Source organism: Ixodes scapularis, unplaced genomic scaffold (genome assembly GCF_016920785.2).
Source record: "Ixodes scapularis isolate PalLabHiFi unplaced genomic scaffold, ASM1692078v2 PGA_scaffold7__128_contigs__length_106722199, whole genome shotgun sequence".
In the NCBI taxonomy this organism is placed as follows: Eukaryota; Metazoa; Arthropoda; class Arachnida; order Ixodida; family Ixodidae; genus Ixodes; species Ixodes scapularis.
Genome location: NW_024609882.1, coordinates 83,089,436 through 83,111,943, shown reverse-complemented (window position 1 = coordinate 83,111,943; position 22,508 = coordinate 83,089,436).

The following is a 22,508-nucleotide window of genomic DNA, read 5'->3' as shown; positions in this document are numbered from 1 at the left end:
CTTTGCATGTGATTAAAAACATGTTTACGCTCCAGTTTCCGAGGATTTGTGAAGAATGATTGGCCAGAAATATAGATAAAATTAAAAAAAAAAGCTATTTTTGAGAGGCCTTATAACAGACCTCAAAAAACGCACTCACTTCCAAAGCTGACTGGTGTTTGCTTGACCCTTTTTTCGTGAAGACAGCCTCGTGAAATCCTAACTTTATGTAAGGTCTGGAAAACGTCGTTAGTCTCCACAATTCCTATTAAGCCGAAGTCGGTATTCATCATAAGATAGTGAATAATGTTGCTGATTGCAAAGATATGTCTGTGGCTGGCTTTGGGCGAGGAAGTCTTTGGGTCATCACCCGGTGAGTACCACCAGAACTGAGTCTTTGGTTTCTGGCGTAGGCACGTTTAGATGGTGTTTGTCTATGGTCATGTTCATATTGCGCCCGACGTCAGCCAAGGCTACGATTCAATGGCGCCAATCAAGTAACAGAGAAGTGCATTGTGAAGGCGTTCGTCTTTATTGTGCGTTGGCTATCCCCAGATGAATCAATCACGCAAAAAAACGACTCTGCACGCACAACCCATGATTTCTTGAAGCGGTGAGGCAAGCTTACAAATAAAACAAGCAGCATGTCTAGCCATAAAAACGTTGTTGACAACAAAACTTAACTTAATATTCTTGCTCATTTCTCATTGAAAACGTAGCTATGCTTTGTTTCCGCTTAAGTGCAAACGCGGAGGACGCTACGAGCTAATTGGGCCAATCAGAGAGCGTGATAGGTGCACCATCTTTGGCGTTCGTCATGTCCCTGTGCGCGTTCAATAGGGTGTCTTGAATACCCAGGCTCTAACTAAAATGTGTATTAAATATGGTCACCTGCCCGTAGGAATCTAAAGTTTTCGTCAAAAATGAATCTCACGCTCGGTTCAATTTTGTAAATTTACAAAGCGCAGTACCCTGTCTGTAAGAAAAAAAGAAATAGGGCTAGAACGTTTCGAGGGTCAACGACGGACGGCAGCGTAGTCGACGAAGTCGAGGGGCGGGGCGCTTGTAGCTCAGGTATTATAGATAGGGTCTACAGCAGCGTCCGAAGATGTTGCCGAGCAGGAAAAAAAAAGCAGACTACACAAAGACGAAATCCACCGGCAGCAATAGCGCCGTTCGCTCCGTCGTTACGCAACTGCGTTTTCTTTCATGTTTTTAGTTCAAGTTTTGCTTACATGAACCGTATTTAGTTCTAAACCAAGTGTATATTAGCAAAATTATATGTTCATTTTAATAAACCACGGTCTTCGCGAGGAGCCTCGATAAGGGGGGAGCGCCATCTATGATTACGTTCTCGAAACTCGCCCGAACACCGGACTCGGTCGTCTGCGTCACCGTCCGTCACTGACCCTTGCAATTCTTTGGCGCTTGTTTTAGAAAATGAGGGCTACGCTTTCTAATTTTACTAGATGAAAGCGACATGCGAAATACGCCTTTGATACTAAGTTTAGATTGCTACGTGGACGCGCTGCTGTTTAGGGCCACCATTAGGTCGAGCTTGGGAATTTCAGATACCCTATTCATCGGTGAACGGAGACGAAATAAATGTCGTTGAGAGTTGAAAGAGTTGTATCGTCTGTTTGCGTCCCGAATTTGTGTTTATTCTTTCCGGTTGTTTAAGTATTTACCAACACGCTCGTTTTTTAATGTTAATCAAGTTTTGTGAGCTGCATGTCTTGTTCTCGTCCAAACGTCGGCCAAACAGCGTTTGATCCTAACAAATTCTTCCAAGTCGCCTGTTTCATCTCCAAAATGAACTTTCTGCGTTTACGACTCCTAGCACTTGGGCTGTGTTTGAGAAAGCGCAGGCCCCATCCATTGGTCGACTTGCTTCTGGGATTCCACTCCGACAACTGGGCATCAAGCTACAGGATTATGCAGATCTCGAGGAAGGAGATATCGCAGCAGTTGTAGCTGATGAGTAGGATCCTTCCCGGCCACATGGCAGCGCTCTTCAGACCGCGATTCGGCTCACACCCGTCGTACCAGTTCATCAAGCAGTCCGCTGTTCGTCTCCTAGACTCTGCTTGGATGAAGATCCTGGCTGAGCACCGCGCCTTTCATCAGGGAAATGCACCCGTTAGGCTGGTTCCTCCTGTGAACCTCTCAGACACGCAGGTTTCTCCGGACACCGTGCGTCTCCTTTCGCACGGACCCAAGTTTGCTCCTGACCTGCCCGGATCACGAGTGGATTTGCTGGCCTCCGTTTACCAAGTCGCCGCCTTCATCCCGGAACAGGACCGCCAGGACTTTGTCGGGTCTGCAGTTAGGGCCGTGTGTGCCCACCCACCTCCTCCGCCAGGCAAGTCTTTGGTGCGTGCGGCTGTAGAGGAACTCCGAAGCTCTAAGCTGAAACTACTGGACTCGGACAAATCGGGAGTGTTTGTCATCATAGACGAGGGGTGCTTTGGTGAGAAGGTGGAAGCCGCCCTGGGAAAGAACTTTATAAAGTTAAAAAGAAGACCCTCGGGGTCCCTCAGGTCTGAAGCCAAAGTTCTTTGCATGAGTTTAAAAATACCCTCTCTGAGGAACACGATCGCCTCTCCAGGTTAACAGTATCTCACTGCGTTCTTCTCGGCCAAGACACAAAAACCCGGTGTCCGGCTTCGCAGCATTATTTCCGAAAACGGATGCTGGCAAAAGAACTTAGCCACTTTCCTCCTCGGAAACTTGTCGTCCCTGACACTCTCCCAGCCTTTCCGTGTTAGTAACTCCACTGAGTTGATAGCCCAACTTGAGACCCTGCATGATTCTCCCACACCACTAGAAATGTTTTCTCTGGACATAGAGGACATGTTCTACGGTCTAGACAACAAGTTTCTACTCGAGTCCGTGAACAACGCCATTCACGAACATGGAGCCTGCAAATTTCAGAATTCGTCGGGAATACCGGTTAGCTGTTTCATTTCTCTCCTTGAGTTGTACCTCCGGTCAACACTGGTGGAGTACGAGGAAAGCGTTTACACCCAGAGGACAGACGTATGCATAGGCTCCTGCCCGGCCCCTGTGCGGAGCGAGATTTTCCTGATGTATGTGGACCGGGATATTAGAAGCCGAATGGAGGAGACCGCGCCGGAGAGCCGGGTGTTCCGGTATGTAGATGATTATCTGATCGTGCACCCGAAGCAGACCTCTCCCGAGTCTGCAATTGAGGCCTTCGCTCCGAGCCCCACCGGACTCTCCTTTAAGAGAGAAGACCCGTCTGAAGACTTTCTTCAGTACTTGGACCTGCACCTGAGGATGCGCTCTGATTGGATATGCTGGGAGTTTAGACAGCGCACACAAAAGCCGGTCCTGCCCTTCACGAGTGCCCACTCCAAAGCAGTAAAAAGGGGTCTCGTGAAATCACTCCTAAATCCTCTGGAACCAGGTCGTGCCCCCATCTCTCCGCGCATAGCGTGCTTCTACAGACAGAGAGGCTAAAGAGGGCAGGATACCCTGAAGACTTAGTGGCAAATACTCTAAAGAAGCTGATCACCGCCTCCCGGGCACCGCCAGCCGCTCCTGTTCCTCGCAAAAAAACGTCTTGCAGTTATCCCCTACTCGCACAACACCGCACATCTCCTCAAGGGACTCGCCTCTCGCTTCGAGGTAGGGGTAGTGTTTAGCTGCACACAAAAGCTTCACCAAATGTGCGCGACTCAAGGCAACAAGAAGCACGGACAGCAGTTTGTTAAGTGCAGGAAGGAGGTGGTTTATGCCATCCCTTTTTCGTGTGGCGGGGAGTATATAGGGCCGACCGGGAGGTGCCTAAATGACCGCCTGAGGGAACACTCGCGGGAGGTGAGCGAACCCCCCGACGACTCCACGCACCCAATAGTTGTACAACGTATGAAATGCGACGGTTTTTCGCCCAGATACGAAGGTACGCGCGTATTGGGAGGACACCAGCAGAGATCTGGCAGGGAAGTCGCCGAATGGTACGCCATCAAGAGCTCGGTAACTAACGTCGCCTCGGCCTCTGTGGCCCTTTCCGACAGGGAGATGAAATTTCTCCGTCCCGAACTGGCCGGAAGAGACCCGAGACCTCGAGGGAAGGCCGCGAATAACACGTTTTTTCTCCTCCTCCTTTTTCAACCTCCCCCCTTTTTCCTTCTTTGCTCCCTCCCCAGAACCTGCTCGATGGCCGTCGTTTGAACGGAGACGAAATAAATGTCGTTGAGAGTTGAAAGAGTTGTATCGTCTGTTTGCCTCCCGAAATTGTGTTTATTCTTTCCGGTTGTTTAAGGCCTAGTGAATCGCGCTTTTTATGGTGATTGATTGATCCCGTTACTTCGTAGCATCGGCTGCGCCTAGATTTTAGCTGAAACAATACATAAATAGATTAGTTGTTAATGAGATGGAAATGGATCCCCCCATATAGCTAAAAGTAAGATGATTGCGGTCGTGAATCACTGCTTTGTGGTATACGTCAAAAACCTCAGACTAGTGGTTGTACTGCACTGACTCGTATTAATTCCCACAAAGTAGACAGCAGCTTTCTTTTGTTCCTGACTAACTTAACCCGGTCTAAACAAACGCACAACACATTAACAGAATGCATACTGAATTTCCACGTAATGCGGTTTTGCCATATTCTTGAACCACCTCAGAAGGGTGCAGAACCTAGAAAAACCAAAAGTCGAGACGACGTCATCTGTCTTTCTGTTCCTGCTCTTTTGACGTTTGGTTTTTTTAAGTTTTCCTCCCAGTCTCAGGTGGTTCAAAAAAATGGTAAATGTAGACCAGCTCACCTGCGCCATCACAGTCTGCTCGTTAATGCAATACGATGATTGAAAAGGTCACCTTCGGATAAAGGTTTCCGTGGCTTTAAATATGTGTGGTACATATCGTAAAAGCATAGACCTGCCAAAAAAAAAAAAAAAGAATTATTGAAATCGGTTTTGATCATCAAGCTGGTTTTTCCTCAGACACAAATTTTTAGTGTACAGCTTTACACTAAAAAGTTGTGTCTAACGATGTCAGGATGGGTATCAATGGTGTACGAAAGCGGCACGCGTTTTTGGGCTCCGGTGATACGCTTGCTGAACGCTATCTTACAAAAGAAATGTCGTTTCTTAATGAGATTGCGTTGAACCCTAACCCGACATATTTCATTTGATTGATTGATTGATTGATTGGGGGTTAATGGCGCATCAGCAACTAAGGCTATATTGCGCCAGCTTAGACTGTTGCAATTCGGGTTTAAGACGAGGAAAGAGCTATAGTAGCGAAATATATGATAAAACCATGAACATGAATGTGTATAAGTGTAAACAATATGACAATGAGTTTAGGATAGAAAGTAAAATCACAGTCGGTGTAGAAGGCCGATATCTGTGAGGAAATTAAAAACACTACTATATGGAATGAGCGGTTCGTCACCTAGTAGTAGGGCAAGGTGTAGTGGAACGTGTTCTTTATAAAGCAGTGAGTAGTGTTTATACCGGCATTGGTCATACATAGGGCATTCAATGAATATGTGCATAATACTTAGTAGTATGTTGCAGTCACACATTCAGGGGCATCCTCCCCGCTCAAGAGGTGTCCATGTGTAAGACGAGTATGACCGATTCGTAGCCTACACAGTACGACTTCATAAAAGCGCTCCCGATGTCGGGCGCTCTCCCACTCGCCTAGAAGAGGTTTGATTGCATGTAGTTTGTTGCCGGTTTCGCCGTTCCACTGCAGCTGCCACTTTGCTTTGATGCAACGTTTCAGAGAATTGTGGTAATCTTTGTAGGGTATCTGGTGTGTGTCAATTTCTCGATCATTAGCAGAACTGGCTGCACTATCAGCTGCTTCATTTCCAGGAATGCCAACATGTCTAGGAACCCAGCATAAGACTATGTCAAAATTTTTCGTTGCAGCCAGGATTATCTTGTACTTTAACTCGGAAACCACTGGGTTTTTTACACGGTTCATTGATGCGACAGCCTTCAGAGAGCTTAAAGAGTCGGTGTAGATTACAGCATGAGAAAGGCGTTTTTTGATTATGTAATCAACAGCTAACAACAAACCATAAAGCTTTGCTGTTAGTATAGACGCTTTTGAATTTATTCTCTTCACCTGATTCAGCGATGGTCCCACCATAGCACAGCCTACTACCGAGTCTTTTTTTGTCCCGTCTGTATAAAAACTGGCATACTCGTGATATTTGGTCTGAAGCTCAAAGACGTTCTGCCTTATGACTTCCTGTGGAACATTCTTTTTGTTATACTTGGTCAGTGTAAGGTCGCAATGTATCTGGCAGTTGTTCCATGGAGCTATATCCGGAGTGTATTGGACCAACTGAGGCTTTGCATCCATCCCAACGGATTGTGCTGCAGTATTCTTCCTCATAGAAAAAGGGGGGACTGTGGAAGCTTTGTTTTCAAATGTGCGTTGGAACTTGTTCCTCTCAATATTATCTCGAATGGGGTGCTCCGCGACCGATCGAACCCTGACAGAGTACATAAAACCCAGGGAAAACCTCCTATACTGAAGGGACAATTCGTTTGCTTCCGCGTAAAGGCTAAGCACTGGGGAGGTACGAAATACACCAGTAGCCAGTCGCAGTCCTTGATGATGAATAGGATCTAACATCTTTAGAACTGATGCCCGAGCAGAGTTATAGACAATACAACCATAATCAAACTGGGAGCGAATGACTGAGTGATAGATACGCAGCAGACACAGTCGGTCAGAGCCCCATGATGCATGTGACAAGACCTTAAGAATGTTTAGAGATTTAAGGCACTTGAGTTTTAATCTCTTGATGTGTGGAACGAAAATCAACTTGGAATCGAACACAAGGCCCCAAAACTTGTGCTCATTTTTTACAATAGTAGAACCATACATGTTCAAAGACGGATCCAGAAGAGCACCACGTCGACGAGAAAGGCTGACACAAGCTGTTTTTTCGGGAGAAAATTTAAAACCATTTGTATCGGCCCATCTGACCAAATTATTGACCGCAAGTTGGACGCGACGTTCACAAATTGAGAGATTACAGGATGAAAAGGAGATCTACAGATCATCAACATATAACGAATATTGCACCGAAGGAGGAAGTACACGGCCAATGGAATTAAGTTTGACAATAAAAAGAGTGACACTCAGTACACCCCCCTGAGGGACTCCATTCTCGAGTAAAACTCCCTAGAGAGAGTTTTTCCCAGCCTCACGCGGAACGTACGGTGCTGCAGGTAACTCTGTATGGCACTCAACATTCGGCCACGGAAACCAAGATCGAATAAATCTTGCAGAATGCCGTAACGCCAGGCTGTGTCGTATGCTTTTTCCAAATCAAAGAAGATGGAGAGACACTGTTGTCTGTTGACAAACGCCTCACGTACGAAGGTCTCAAAGCGGACGAGATGATCGACAGTGGACCGTGCTGACCGAAAACCACACTGGAACTTATCAAGGCAGCTGTTTCGTTCTAGAAAAAACATGAGTCTCTTGTTAATCATCCTTTCTAATGTCTTGGAAAGACAGCTAGTTAGAGCTATTGGTCTGTAGCTAGATGCACAAGAGGGATCTTTGCCGGGCTTCAGCACTGGTACAACCACAGCGGTCCTCCAGGAGGATGGAAAGTGGCCCTCGAGCCAAACTCTATTAAAAAGGTACAAAATTAGCTCCATAGTGGATGGATGAAGATGTTCGAGCATTTTATAATGAATACCATCTGGTCCAGGGGCAGTTTGTTTGGAACAAAGAAGTGCCATTTGAAGTTCGTATAATGTAAATAGAGTGTTGTAGGGTTCGTGCCTGCCACCTGATGTGATAACAGCTTTTTTTGCTGCATTGATCTTGTATCGCTGGAACGTTAGGGTGTAATGTTCCGAACTGGAGACATACTCGAAGTGTTCACCGAGGATGTTGGCCTGTTCCTCAAGGCTTGCAGAACAAACTCCATTCCGACTCAAGAGTGGGACAGTGAATGCCCGGTAAGAGCCGTCAATTTTATGTACGCGATCCCAGATTTCCTTCGCAGATACAGTGCTGTTAATTGAAGAAGCGTACCCTCTAAAACTTTTTTTCTTAGCTTGCCTTCTAATCCACCTCGCCTGGGACCTTTTTGTCTTAAATTTAATAAAATTGTGTGTTGTAGGGTAGCGCCTAAATATACCCCACGCTCGATTTTGTTCTTTTTTGGCCAAACGGCAATCTTTGTTCCACCAGGGATTTAGTCTCCTGGGTAGATGCGACGACGTCATGGGGATGGAGAGAATGGCAGCTTGTAAAATGTGCTGAGGGATATGCTCAGTGGGTCTATCGATATCGAGATCGTCAAGTGGTGTGCATGCAAAAAGAGATGATTCTTTAAAGGTAGGCCAGTTGGCATTTTCGAATTTCCAACGAGGACAGCGTGTTGGGACTGTCATGGGAAGATGGTTAAATTCTAAGATGATGGGAAAGTGGTCACTTCCGTGAGGATTCGGTATGACCTTCCATGAAAGCAATGGGAATAATGATGGGCGACAAATAGATAGGTCAATGGAAGCGAAAGTGTGAGTTGCTGAGCTAAAATATGTAGATTGACTTGTGTTCAGCAGGCACAATCCCGCAGAAAGCAAAAAACGTTCAACAAGGGCCCCTCTAGAATCCCGTCTGTCACTACCCCACAGGGGATTGTGTGCATTAAAATCTCCTAAAAGTAAAAAAGGTTAAGGAAGTTGATTAACAAGGTCTCCTAGCTCCTCCATATGTAACTGATAATTGGGAGGTACATACAATGAGCAGAGTGTAATTATTCGATCTAACAAAATACGTGTAGCCACCGCCTCAAGTGAAGTCTGCAGGGCTACCTCGTTAGAAAGAATTGAACGTTGGACAACCACCGCAACACGTCCAGCTGCGTGAGCTGCATGTGTACGGTCCCTACGAAACACCTGGAAGTGTTTTAAAACATTGGTGTGGGTGGTTTTTAGGTGCGTTTCCTGTAAGCAACATGCAATGGGCCGGTGATCCTCTAAAAGATCGCTCACATCATCGTAGTTAGACAGGAGGCCTCTACAGTTCCACTGAAGGAAGAAAGACATTTATCTTCAATAAAGGAAACGCCTCAATAAGTGTTTTACGCAAAAATTGTGAAATGTAGTTTATGTGTCTTTTGGTGCCACAATCCGTGGGATGGTTTTCTTTGTTGCAGTGTCTTTAGGCCGTCCTCCAGCCTCGCAGGAGGCCGAGGAAACAGAGCCTGTTTGAGAGAGAGGAAGGTCCTCACCGGAGAGTGGGACGCTCACATCCATCTTCCCATCCAATGAGACCTTGGGTCCTTTGGGCGGTAGAGGTGAATCTGACCGCCCAGGCTTTGAAGAGCTGCCAGAGGCACGGGGAGGCAGCCCCCGACCCCGGCCAGAAGGGCCAGCTAGTGCCGGTGACGACACGTCTGGCTCCTTGGAGGGTGCAGCACCCTCCTTAGAGGGCACAATACACTCATTGGAGCATGAAGGCAGTGGGTTGCCCACTGTCTTCGGACGTACGTAAAAGGACCCTTGTGGAGATGACAGGTCTTCCGGGGAAGTCTGCGTCTCGACGGATGCCATAGACAGTGGGGGTCCCCTTCGCACTGCCTCGGCATATGAACCCCTTGCCTTGAAGGCAAGCTGTTCTCTAGCGTATTGGTAGCTGAGATTGTGTTTGACCTTAAATGTAATTATCTCCTTTTCTTCCTTCCATTTCGGACATGTGCGTGAAAATGCGGGGTGTGGTCCGCCCCGGTTTATGCATTTATGGTCGTTTTCACATATGTCAGCGACGTGGTCAGTGGCACTACATCTCGCACAAGTTTCTCGGCCGCGGCAGTTTCGGGAGCCATGCCCAAAACGCTGGCAACGAAAGCACCGCTGTGGGTTTGGAACGAAAGGACGAACTCTTTAGTTTAGATACCCTGCCTTCACGGTGGAAGGCAGAGAGTGGAGTTCAAAGGTCAGGACTAGGTGTCGGGTTGGTATCTCCTGTCCGTCTCGTCGTAGCGTGATTCGCCGCACGGCCACAACAGCACTCCGACGCAGCTCTTCAAGGATTTCTTCTTCAGTACACTGAAGGAGGTCATCCTCAGAGATGACGCCGCGGACAGTATTCAAAGTCCGGTGTGGGGTTACACAAACTTGGTGTTCGCCTAAGCTAGTCAACTTCAGTAATGCTGTGCTTTGAGTTTTGTTTTCTACCTCAACGAGGAGGTCTCCAGCAAGTTTTTTTGCCTTGTAATTCTTTCCGATCGTCTGCTCTAGGACCTTAGAGACAAGGAAAGGTGAAATCTTTGATAACGGTAGAGAGTCGTTCGCAGCATGAAGTACAAGAAATCGTGAAAAGGTGTCGGGCTCTTTGGCTTTTTCAAAAGTAGGGGGAGCGGGGCGAACCCTTTTGGGGGGTCGCTCTGCTCGGGGTTTAGAAGAGAGGGGAGCCATAAAAAGGCAAAGTGTGTTCAGAATCTGCGGCGCGCCGGCCACCACGGAGCCCAACGAGGGAATAGGTAACACCCCATAACAAACATGGCTTTGCTGGAAGCATTACTCTATTAGCGCTACCCAGAAACTATAACCAAGTGTGGTTCTGGACGAGAGTATCTCTCACCACCCAAGGTTCGCCCTTGCCGCCAAAGAAGTTGAAAAGGAACGAAGAGAAATGAGAAGAGTGAAAAGGAGGAGGAGACAAGGGTGAAAGAAGGGAGGGGATAATAGAAGGAGCGGCGACTAGACTGAATCATCCTAGCCGGACCTTACCAGGACTCCCGTCTATGAGACGCAGGGGCCGAAGTGGTGTATTGCCTCGCCCGGGGGGCCCCGAAGGGTCCAAACCTACCCCGGGCTTGGCTCAACCACCAGGATGCCCTTTTCCCCAGACACGGGAAAGCCACGCACAGTCAGACGTGGGCGGCCGAACCCGCATGGCTCGGGGTCCGTGGAGACGCCACTCTCCGAACACCTGCTTTCACAGGTGCGGGGTATTTCATTTGGAAAGCAGTCATCGGGAAAAAGATGTCTCAGTGGATTGTAGAAATGATGATTTGCTCTGAGCACGATGTAACGATCTACTTCCAGATGACGGTCGTTTTATGTCCTGTACTGAGTGTCAGTCCCAGTACCACCTGGGTAGCTGCTCTGGTGTGTCTGCCAGACTCTTCAAAGCAAAGCGGGAAGTTCATCGAAATGACACGGCTGTAACGAAAGGTGGCGCGTCAGGCAACCAAAAGGGCTTGCAAACGCAGTAACATAGCATACCAGTCATTCTTGTTGGAATCATTGCAAAACTAGACACCCTCATGATGTTAAAAGAGACTCTTGAAAGTATCAAAAAATCCCAGCAACTGATATCGTCCCAGTACGACGGGATTATGAAGCAGGTGGCCCAACAGGAGGAAAAAATAAGATTCGCACAAACGATTAGAACGAATGGAAGAGCAGGAACTTCAGTCAGGTGTTCATGAACAGGAATGGCGCAGCAGAAAGTTGAATCTCGAGATCCACGGTAACGCCCAAAATAAAAACATAAACTTACTCTGCAAAATTAACGAAATCGCTGCCAGACTGAAAGTTCCACCCCTTGCTTAAAGTGACATAACTGATAGGCACAGGCCCCCTCACGACCAGATAAGATTCCGGGCATTATTGTAGGTTTCGCGAGACAGAGTAGCAAGGTGCTTTGGCTAGAACAGAGGAAAAAGCTGAAGGGTATAAAACCCTACGTGTACATTCAAGAAAACATGACGAAGGGCGACCGGGAGCTGCAGTCGGCAGCAAAAGAATAGAGAAACACTAGTCGGTACAAGTACTTCTGGCATAGGAATGGTAGCGTGCTCGTAAAGGCCCTGTCACACTGAGGCAACACGACGGCAACAGCAACACAACACGTTGTCCAACAGTCGGGCAACTTGTTGCTCGCTCCCCGTGTTGTCCGACAAAGCTTTCACACCGCGGCAACAGCACAACAACATGGACGACAACTAAAATGTTGTCTCGGTATGACAGCTTTCGGCAACAAAACAGCAGCAACTTGTGTTGGACAACGAGTGTTGCCCTGATCGCTGGCTGAGCGAATTTCGGGCCGGCAACACGACAACATAGATAGATTCGATGGTAGAGTTAGTCCCCTATCAATAAAGTCTTACTCAAATAAAGGTTCGGAAAACGTTATTTAACAATAATTAGGGCTGGCGTGCAGCTAAAATATTTTCGATTAATGTTTTGGTTGCGTAGTTACGGAAAGCAATTTTCGAAATGGTCACAGCTACGGTCGTGAACGTTCAGACTGGTTTTGAAATTAGAACTCCCGAGAGACCAGCGCACATTACGGATAGTGAAATAAAATGGCATGCCTACCCACCCACTAATAAAGTATAATAAAAATAACTCAGAAAACCTAAGATTAAAAAATCGAAGCATAAAACGACCACTCTGATCATGATTGTTGATGCTTGGAACTTGGAAACAGCCGCTACCAGACACCTGATTTGTTTTAAAAATACCCAGGACGTTTTGGGGGAATGAAGCGATCACGTAGCAGCGGTAGGCCAGTAGGCAGCGTTGAAAAATATTTATTTCACCGATTGTTATGAACGCCGATGGTGTCGGTGTCGCAGTTTTGAAGCACTGTCAGTTCAGCTCAACACCACGTTACAAAAGACGCTTTGGGGTACTTCCGGTGCTAACGCAATTTTACAGTAGAAATAGGAATTGCATGAAAGAACCGGACAGAATCACTTCATACGGTGGCGTAAATCCCGAAAATACATCAGCGATGCCACTTTCCTCGGTTAGGGCTGTCTGCTTTGTCAGCGAATGAAGAACATTTCGATAAAAGAAAGAGCGAAAAATACTCCCTGTGTCAAGTTTTCTAAATACAGCCACTGGTTGATGTCGTACGGTAATTCCCGGCCCTTCGAACGCACTAGCACTTTGTAGAGTCACATTTCCAGCGATTCCGCGCCGCACACGAAGGTAAACAATCAAGATGGCGGAGTATTCCCCGTGTTGTCCTCACCGTCAGCGCGGTGTGACAGGGTTGTCGGACAACAAATCGGGCAACACTGCTGCCGGGCGGCAGCAACATGTTGCCCGACTGTTGTCGTTGCCTCGATGTGACAGGGTCGCCGGCAACACGACTTCCCCGTGTTGCCGGATAGAGTTGTCCAACTGTTGCCTCAGTGTGACAGGGCCTTAAGGAAAGCTGGCGGGGAGCGAGCGCATGTTGTTCGGTGTCGAGACGACCTGTCTAAAACTGCATAAGCTTCTGATTGTCTTTACTTCACAGTTAGTTTTTGTACACTGCAATGGAAGAGCGGTGTTTTATAGCTCCCCAGGATGTAAAACGCTACGTTGGTAATGACTTCTCATAGAAATGCTTTCATCTAAATGCTCAATCAGCTAGAAACAAGAGTTGCGATATTGGGCTACTACTGGGTCAGTTCGGTTTTGTGTTCGATATAATCATGTTTACCGAGACTTGGTATTCGGACGGAGATAGCGTGCTTTGCTTACCAGCCTATAACACCAAGTTTTTAGACCGTACCTCCAGGGGTGAAGGGGGACTGCCATTCTAACTAAAAAAAATATGTGCTGTGAAATACTTAGCGACTACAGTGTTGCCACCAAAATTATGAGATACTACGCTTGCGTAATAACCAGAATGTGTTTGCTGTTTGGTATCGACCACCCGACGTCAACGTCACGCCATCTTTTTTTTGTTTTTCATACTTTTCTTGGTTTTGTAAACGAGTCCAATTACAATGTTATATGCGGCGGTGGTTTTAATATAAACATGCTTGTTGACAGTGGTACGAAAAGGGATGTGATCACTATTAAGAATGAAAACTGCTGCGTGAACACCGTATGTGCTCGAACTCGGGTGCGATCAGAATCTGAGACCCTTATTCATCAGCTTCTAACTAATTTTGATAAACAACTGAAATCTGGTGTAATAAGTTGTGATTTGAGTGACCATCCTCCTATATTTTTGTGTGTAAAAACAGCTTGATCAAAAACGCTCAAAACAATGGCGAAGTGCATTTTCAACCTGTGACGTTAAACAAGCTAGATCCTTTCCTTTAGTGCATTCCGAATGCTCATTCGAGTGCGGTGTACCTTGAAAAAATATGCTGATGATGATTATGGCGCATTCATGAATGAATTAAAATATATATGTATAATTCTCACTTCGCGTCTCAACGTTTGAAGGCATCACAAATGCGCAAAAGGCGTGGGTAACAAAAGATAGTTTATGTCAAAAATAACCAAAATAATTTAATATAACAGCGGGTTTTACTACAAAAGAGCCGCAGCGCGGTGCTGCCGGGGCCGAGATGCGCTCCGATAACAAACCGAAACTTAAAAACCCGTCGAATTTTCGCGGTTTTTCAGAAAGCCGTAAAATGCTTTGCGTGCCTTTTATCATTCTGCAATTTGTTGGTTTAGTGGTTTTTCATGATGCTGAGCAATTTTCTAATTTAAACCATGCCCTTAAACACAATATTAAAAAAGATAATTAGGCAAAAATAATTAACAAGTTAATTATCCCGGACATTATTAATTTTCTTAAATGAGCCCTGGCCCAGGACCACAACGCCACAAGCCTTTTTTCGTTGCGATGAGTAGTTTTCGCAGGAAGAATTTGGCCTGCGTTTTCTGAAACAACCTGCATATATTATTGAAAACACTCATCTACAAGAGCGCTCACTGCTACTAGGATGCGGTCTTCATTACGAGATTCGTGAGCTCGACGAATATAAGAGAAGCGAACAATTGTCGTAGTTTGTTCGAAAATGGCATAAATTTCGTTGATTGACGTTTTTAATTAGTGGCTTGAAGGACCCCATTGCAAATGCAATTTTGAAGACGCCTACATCTGCTAAAGCATTTCACAGAATTAAAATGATACACCACCAGATCGGCATTATTCGGCCACAGTTTCGGCACCTCTTTACTGCACTTTCAAGAAGTGCTCCGAAATAGCAAGAAAAGTTCTATTTTTGTGTTCTTTTATGCGATTGACGGGTTACGCGCCATATTTGAACAAGTTCACTTGTAGCATTCTTTTTATATTTACGATCCCGAATGTGAAAACCATAAATGCAGCACTCTTTCTTTTTTGTGTGGTAGGAAACGCTGTATACATTTAATCGCTTAAAGTTTACACGCTATTAAAATATTGACATGAAGAGATAAAATTAACAAGAGACTTTTCTAGGAGGACTCCATTTGCTTGAAGTAGCCGCTCAATTGTGGGGAGAAACGGCACAGGCGTGAATTCCTTTAGTTTTCCACGGTGACTGTCTTTAAAAAATGATATTGAAAGATCGCCCCTAACACCATTAATTAAAACATCATTAACCAAGATCTACTTTATTAGTCAATTCATAATGACAGTTATTCGCCCCTCCCCCCCCCCCCTGATTTCCTGTTATCTAAAAAACACAGCGATGGCCGTACCCCTAAGGAACGAGCTTCATTTTCGAATAGATCAGTTTCAATCAAATCATCAACCGGTATACGGATAAAAGCAACTCATCCGCTGGTGTAACAACGAAAATATGTAATAAAAGTAAGGGCGCAAACGAGCTGGTGTACACGAAACATAATTCAAAAACCACGAGACTGCAGGTAACGGCACATACACTCAAAATGCTTTGAACCTTTTGAGTGCGTGCGTCGTTTCCTGCAGTCTCGGGGTTATTGAATCATGCAAAGCTGTCTGCATATTTTACATGTTCCGCGTTAGCAAGTTATGCGTTTATAACGACCCAGCTTCATATCTTTCAATTAATAAATCTTCATGATATGACCCGGTAAAAATTCAAGCATCTGACTAATATAGCAGCCCAGAAAAAAAGAAGCAAGAAACACTAAAGCGTGGAAGCATTTAAGTAGACACATTTGATACCTTTGTGCTGAGGGAATCCAAACTGCTTTGGACTCCCTCCGATGCAAAGGTGCTTCTTTGACTCCAATAGCGAGACTCTGTCACGGTGACTCCACCAACGTTAGAGGGTAAAGTGACCCCCCCTTCCCCCCCCCCCCCCCCCCCCCCTTGGCCGCATGGGTCAGTTGACTACAGGCGTTCAAGTATACTTATATGACTCCAGTGCGTTAAGTGAATTTGAACCACTTTGGACTCTCTTTCTCTGAAAACTGGAGTCAAACGATGCTGCTAAGATTTCAAAGGGAGTCAAAAACGTGTTTGACTCCACCAGACACTTTTTTTTACTTAGAGTGTAGGGGCTCTGTCGATACCGACCGGCTCCACTACCGTGCATCCTCCGGGGTGGCCGCCTTCAGGCTAAGGTGCCCTCTGAGTCGGCCTACCAGAACTCAAGATGGCCGTATTGACTGACTGGGCAGGCCGTGGCGTCCACGCTCTGCCCAAGTGGGCTCCCCCTTTGGGGACACGTCCTTGAGCGGCGCCACGTCGGGCTTCTCCACACCGGTCGTTCCAGGCGGGCATTCTCTCTGATAGAGCACCGTTAAAGCCGTGCAGAATCATTGCACTCTGCACCACACACTTTTGCTAAGGCCCCAGCTTTTGTCAGCATCCTCCTGATCCGGCTGACTACCGCGCCTAGTTCACGCTCGGGGCCAGGCGCAAGAGGTGGCTAGAGGGGCACGCTCTCCATCTTCTGGTCACGAAGGAAATAACCTTCTAAATCGGCGACGTAAGCCCATCCAATCCATACTGCTCGTTTATACTGATCCGAGTGATTCCGTAGGTAAAACGCGACACCTGTGTCGTTACCACGTAGGACCCTCCCCACTACGGATACAGAGAGGCAGGGAAACCGAGAGCCGCGCTGCTCAGTGGGGAGTGGGGGGGGGGGGGGGGGGGGGGGGGGAGGGGGGTGTCCGTAAGACTTTATACCCGACATTGAATTCTAGGTGACGATGACTCTTACCACAGCGAGCCGCCTGCTCGAGCCTGGCGGAAGCCACATTTTGCTACGGGGCCAATGAAGTTGCGGACGACCAGTTCCCACGTGTAGTGACTCCCCAACGGCTGCATCCAACCAGGAGGCTTTCCGCATCTCGGCTTAGCTCTCTGTCAAGCCGGGCATCTACGAGTGTACCGGAATAAGTCCTTGCTCATCTCCGGCCAGGTTCCTGAGCGACATAACTTACTAAATTGCTGCCACTGCCAATATCAGTGGGAGCGAAGTCGTTGAAGCATCCGAGAAACCTCTTTCGTAGCCTCCTGGGAACACAAGCCTAAAAGGAGAGTCATCTTTCTACCATTCGTCGACCGTTGGGATGACGCGAAGCAACAAACCACCTTGGCTCAGCTGATACGAATCGCAGTGCCCGTCAACTCGCCCGCCAGCGCTCTCGGTGTCAACTGCTATTACAGCAATTTTCCAACAACTACTGACAAACCCGTCCGCCCGTGCTCCCGGTGTCAACTGCCGATTCCGAAATCTTTCTCACATCAGCTGACGAAAATCCATCGGTTCCCCAGGCCTCGACAAGCTCTTCCTTGCTCATTTCATCACCCCAAGTGAGGACACAACGCTCACTCGTGGAAAGGCTTAAAACTGCTGCGATACCCGATTTGGGAGTCCGTGATTTGTCCTGTCCACGAGCAGCCGGGCTCCAACGTATCCTCAGCTGGCGGAGGGGGGCTATGTAAAGAGCGCGACACAGTTAGGGCGAACAAGCCATTGCCAGTTTTCTGTGTTTTCTTATAAAATCAAAAGTTTGCCATCAAAGATATTATTGTTATAGAAAGAGCTCACTTCGGACTCGAATATAAGGGGTAAAATTCTGTGCCCACTAATGCTCTTTCCTAATAAAATGCGAAAAGGCGAAGATGTTGCGTTTACGCTAAAACTGTCACGATGTGTACATGTCCAGGTCCTGTAGGAAGTTGCACACCCATTTTCTATTCTGGAATTCTGATGTATCGACATCGGGACGTTCAACCTCGGTCGGCGCACGGACGTAGCCCCAGCATTGCCAACACTCGCGAAAGCGTCTCGGAAAATAGTCGTCATAACTCGGATGAGTTAACCAACTTCTCCCACGCCCGCCATCGGAGCTGGAGTCCAAGGCTCCGACAGCGTTTGGCATCCCATGAATGACTTCGCTCACCAGAACACGTCAGGGCGTCAGACCCCGCTAAGCCTCGCTTGGACACAGCATTCTTATTGCTGTCACGCTTAACCTTGCATCGACGGGCAACGCTGTTTGTCACGATAACAAGCGCTTAGCGAGTTAGGTCCGCCATTCCTCCTCGATAGTCGAGGAACGCGTCGAGTATGACCTCGAAGAACAGACTAAAAGCGAGGACCAGTGGATTGCGCCCTACGGCCGAGCTCCAAATAATATGGGTGACCACTCCACCGACCAATCAGGAACCGCCTCGACCGGCCCGAAAGGATCACACATTTTAAGGTCCAAAGGATGTACTACCTAACAGTTGGACAATGTATTGGCAGCTTTTAGTCCTTTACCGTTCCGTTATCGACCATCACACGGCACGGGGCAGAGCTCGCTGCCCGAGCTCTGCCCCGTGCCGTCCTCTTGTTCTCACTTGGCCCTCGTGGGCCCACGTCTGGCACCCTCGTGAAAACGATTGTCACAGGTGAAATGACGGATATGGCAGGATTGATGTCAATGGTGTCCCAAATCGATACCCGTTTTAGGGCACCAGTGATACGCTTGCTTAGAGCGATCACAAAAAGAAAGTGTTCCTTCCTGGTGGAAAAGTGTTCAACCCAAACTCCACAAGCTTCGTATGGAAAGCATTGACCGGAAAAACAAAAGCGCCTTAGAGGGATTTTCTCACGTAACTGGGACTAATTGATGTTTGCACGTGGAAATTACCAATAAAGCCCTCGGCTGAAACTGCGGTGCTCGCGAAGGGCGGAACGTCACATACATCAGTGTTATCCAGCTTTTTCCTTCATGTTTTTTTGTAATTTAGTTTACAGATTCAATTTCTTCATGGTCGACCGGAATTTTGCGCCTAAGGCTGCATAGCGGTGCATTATGGGTAAATGTGCCGGCTAAGTTGAGCGGAAAATTTTCCACCCTAACCTTAGCTAAAAAGTGCCCCGCTAAATTTATCGGAAAAAAGCGCCGCCAAAGTTAGCGGAAAATTTTTCCCGCAAAATATAGCGGAAAAAATCCCTGCTAAATTTAACGGAAAATATTCCTCGATAAATTTAGCGAAAAGAAATTGCCCTCTGTATCTAGCTGGAAGCTTTTGACACTCGGGTGCGTAATTAGAACCAGATCGAGTATATTTGATGATAGTCTTGCTATCCTGGTCGATTTTGTGACGAGTTGGGAAAGGTTGTACTAAGAAAAAAAGGTCGATAAATTCGTTAGTCTCGGATGAGAAAGCATTAGACACCGGATCAATGGTAGCCCAAGAAATGTTGAGGTAATTGAAGTAACCCATTAATATAACCGGCACTTCTGAATACTGTACAACGATTTGGTGAAAGGGACCATGAAATGACCTTTTTACGTTTTCCAGATAACTTTTACATTAAACCGTCAATGTTCACTGAATGCCGAACAGGCATTCGTTTTTGTCTCGGTTTATTAACTTCTGCACAAAAAATTAATGAAATATCGAATTTTTCTTGCTCTCCAACTGACCGAAAAACAAGCCGTGACGTACGCTGTTTCAAAAACCGGAAGTTCTCTCGGCAGTAGGAGAATGAGAGCGTTAGCGGCGACGAGTTGGGGTGCGCCGGTAGGTTTTACTGCGCTGATGTCACCGACGTATTTTCTGAATCGGCGCCTCTCATCGCCGCATCGCAGCTGAGCGAAATTCAACGAGATATGTTGCGCTACAGCGACAGCATGGGACTAGTCCCATACGCCGGTATGCCTGTTGGGAAGCGCAGCGACTCCAGAAGTCAACCCAACTATCATTGTTGGTAAAAGGCAGCCCGTGTCAGTCGTTTGCAAGACGACGTAGATGGAAACTAATTGCCGCGGCGTTTTTTGCGGCCTCGGAGATGCAGGAGCGAGCCGACGTTAAAAAGGATACGTTTGAACTACGAGTGTCAGCAAGAGCCACGTAAATACCTGTTCCCACTCGGAGCGAATGCGGGCGTTTGATGGAAGTGCTGTATTCGCGCTGTTGGTAAGCGCTTCGGGACCGATCTTTTACGATTGCAACTCGATTCTGACGCGACACTCGGCAAAGAAAGGTTGGACCGGCATTGCACGTATACCTCCCACGAACTGTTATAGCTCGAGAGTGACGTGCAGTCTGTCAGAATAAAAATGGCATACCAATAACAAAGTGTACATACCGTGTTACGAAGGTAATCCATACGGCGTTTATTTCAGCTCTATATCACACAAAACAAGAAGATAGAATCGACGAGAGTCCCTTTTCGACGAGTGTTCGTCAACACTGCCTCGGAAAACAAGGGGAAGAGATTGACCTCACCTCTTAATCTAAAATTGAGGTCAGCGATCAAACTATAATGCGGGAAGGGTCCACAAGGGTAGCGCGGGCATATTCCATTCAGCACGCCAGCCGGTCGTAGGCAGACGGTCTTGCGACGAAGCAACGCTGCGCCGAGTCGGAGTGCCTGCTAGGCCTATATTCTGAGCAGCTCGCTTCGTCGGAGTCGGTAGATTCGTGGCCAGCGTTCTTGTTCGTCGTGGTCTATTTTAAGTACTTTTTTCTTGCTGCTTGAAGTCGGCACGCGCGAGAAGAACACGTAGAAAAATAAACGTTCAGTCAGTCAGAGTTTTGAGAGGAAGGAAATCAAAGAAAAAAAACGTTCGACGGCCGTCGCGACCCAAGTTACTGAACTCGGCCCTCCTGCCCTACTGCGCACGCGCAGTAGTTGCTTCGTTTACCACACGATAGATGGCGCTTGGCTCTCAGCATTATCAAATTTGGCAATTTTCGCCATACATCTCTAGTTATGCTACAAAATGTGGATCTGAATATTATTTAACAAAACGTTTAGGAAACATTCGCCGGCTATTTATTGTTTACGATCACGGTGCTGGTGAGGTTGGCTCTAACCCAATAGGCGACGTGGATTCGGCTGACGTGCCCCGTTTCCGCGGATGCATCGTAGTGAAAAGGCGAAGGGAAGAAGGCGCAAAAGAGCCCTGTTTTCTTTTAAAAGTTCTATAGCAAATAATTTTTTTTGGCTCCCTATTTTTGTGTTTTTGTGTTTCTTCTACACCTCCTACGACATCCGGTGGATGAAATTCGATTTTAAAATCATTTCGTGGTCCCTTTAATAAATTCATGTAACTAACTCTAAAAACAAATTGCTACATGAAAGTCGATAGCATATACGCACAATATTTGTTGGTGCTTAAACCTAATGCAAACCCAAACAATCTCGAGTTCACAGATTACCCTGGCAAAATGAGAAACTAATAAATCAGCAAACGGAAACAAAACACCACAGCCACTCCAGGCCCGTCAAGCGCAGCAGAATATGTTGAACCATTTCTCACAATGATGTAACTCGCAGTCAGTCATTTTGCTAGATAGTCTCGATTGAGTGAGGGCAGACGTCTGCATCGCATGAATCGCGAACTAAGCAGAGTTCGTGACGTTTTCAAACTAGACTGCGAATTTTAGTTAAAAACAGAACATTTTGAAAGACGAACGGGTTTCACTGCTCCTCACTGGTAGTTAAAAGGGCACAGGAGAAGAGGGCACACTCTAAGCATGGGTGGGGGACAGCCGCCGCAGAAACTTGTCCGGGCGTGGCTAGTTCATAAATAGAGTCTTCAATTTCACTGTGCGCATAGCACGGGTTAGTCATTAACAGTTTCTTATACACGAACTCAACAATGTGATGCCACGCCGTGGCGGTGACGCGTCCGGCGGACTCACGGTCTCGTGCGGTGGCCGGAATTCACCGCACGAGACATTCATTCCTGTGTTCTTTTAGAAGCCACCAAACAAAAGCCTGCCTTCTCTTCAAACGCCGCCACGGAGGCTGTAACAAAAGAACCTGGAAACGTTTGAAAATTAGTTTTTATGTGTTGTCTGTCTTCTCCATTCGTCCGAGAACGTGGATAGCAGACATGAAAATGTCATACCAGACGCTGACGTACTACATACTAAACATCGTAACACCCTTGTGGGTGTAAATGGCTTGTCCTATAACTAACACCCATTTGGGTGTAGTAGAACACCCTTAAAAAGGGCGTTATCCCTAACACTCCTAAAATAGGGTGTTTCAGCTAACACCCTTAAAGGATGGCGTTATTCCGAACACCTTTTCATTAGGGTGTGATTCCACTCGACACCTTTTTATTAGGGTGTTATGACTGCTCAGTACGCCTTCTAAATTGGGTGTATCACCGCCAGAAAGGGAAATAAAAAGGCGCGATTGCCAACACCCAGAAAGTAGGGCGTAATAACCGAAAAGAGTGCACGAAAAATGACTGCAAATGCCTGGTTCACTTTTTATTTTTTAATCAAGGTTCTAACAGGTTCTACAAAATTCTCTATAGACGATTGCAAGCAGGTCATCTAGCCACAGTCATGTCTTGCTTATGCAGGCAAGTGCGGGC